This window comes from Moschus berezovskii, chromosome Y, assembly GCF_049115385.1.
Source record: "Moschus berezovskii isolate FMDL1 chromosome Y, NW_MosBer_1.0, whole genome shotgun sequence".
In the NCBI taxonomy this organism is placed as follows: domain Eukaryota; kingdom Metazoa; phylum Chordata; class Mammalia; order Artiodactyla; family Moschidae; genus Moschus; species Moschus berezovskii.
The window spans coordinates 16405369-16406810 of record NC_142489.1 but is presented as its reverse complement, the minus strand read 5'-3'; the positions used below and the strand labels follow the sequence as shown (position 1 = coordinate 16406810).

Below are 1442 nucleotides of genomic sequence, written 5' to 3'. Positions count from 1 at the left end.
ATTGTTAATAATTTTTCTCCTGTAATTGAGATCTAATGTTACTGCATTGTGGTCAGAAAATATGCTTGGAATGATTTCAATTTTTTTGGATTTACCTAGGCTAGATTTATCGCTAAGGATGTGATCTCTCCTGGAAAAGTTTCTGTGTGCACTTGAGAAAAAGGTGAAATTCATTGTTTTAGAATGAAATGTCCGAATGAGAACTATTAGGTAACTGGTCTCTTGTATCATTTAAAGTTTGTGTTTCCTCGTTATTTTTCTGTTTAGTTGATCTATCCATAGGTGTGAGTGGGGTATTAAAGTGTCTCCCACTATTATTATGTTATTGTTAATTTCCCCTTTCATACTTGTTAGTAATTGTCTTACATATTGCGTTGCTCCTATGTTGGGTGCAGAAACACTTGTAATTGGTATATCTTTTCTTGGATTGATCCTTTGATCATTATGCAGTTTCCTTCTTTGTCTTTTTTCACAGCCTTTGCTTTAAAGTATATTTTATCTGATATGAGTATTGCTACTCCTGCTTTCTTTTCTTTTTTTTTTTTAAATATGGAACGCTTCACGAATTTGCGTGTCATGCTTGCGCAGGGGCCATGCTAATCTTCTCTGTATCGTTCCAATTTTAGTTTATGTGCTGCCGAAGCGAGCACTACTCCTGCTTTCTTTTGGTCTCTATTTGCATGGGATATCTTCTTCCAGCCCTTCACTTTCAGTCTGTATGTGTGCCTCGTTTTGAAGTGGGTCTCTTGTAGACAACACATATGGGGGTCTTGTTTTTTTATCCATTTAGCCAGACTTTTTCTTTTGGTTGGGGCATTCAACCCATTTATGTTTAAGGTGATTATTGATAAGTATGATCCCATTGCCATTTTCTTTATTGTTTTGGGTTCGAGATTATATACCCTTTCTGTGTTTCCTGTTCAGAGGAGATCCTATAGTATTTGCTGTAGAGCTGGTTTTGTAATGCTGAATTCTTTCAGCTTTTGTTTGTCCGTAAAGCTTTTGATTTCTCATTCATATTTGAATGAGATCCTTGCTGGGTATAGTAACCTGGGCTGTAGGTTACTTACTTTCATCACTTTAAGTATGTTTTGCCATTCCCTCCTGGCCTGAAGAGTTTCTGCTGAAAGACCAGCTGTTATCCTTACGGGGATCCCCTTGTGAGTTATTACTGCTTTTAATATTTGTTCTTTGTGTGTGATCTTTGTACATTTGATTAATATGTGCCTTATAGTATTTTGCTTTGGGTTTATCCTGTTGGGGACTCTCTGGGTTTCTTGGACTTTGGTGATTATTTCCTTCCGCATTTTATGGAAATTTTCAACTATTATCTCCTCAAGTATTCTCTCATGGTCTTTCATTTTGTCTTCTTTTCTGGAACTCCTATGATTCGAATGTTGGGGCGTTTACTATTCTCCCATATATATCTATTATTGTCTTCA

The 1442-nt window shown here is 36.3% G+C and overlaps 1 non-coding gene across 1 annotated transcript; it reads right to left on the bottom strand.

Moving 5' to 3' along the window:
- Positions 1–543: 543 nt before the first annotated feature.
- LOC148773069 (U6 spliceosomal RNA) lies at positions 544–650 on the bottom strand. The gene has a single exon (XR_016037023.1). It is a non-coding gene; the product is annotated as a U6 spliceosomal RNA (small nuclear RNA).
- Between the last annotated feature and the right edge of the window lie 792 nt (positions 651–1442).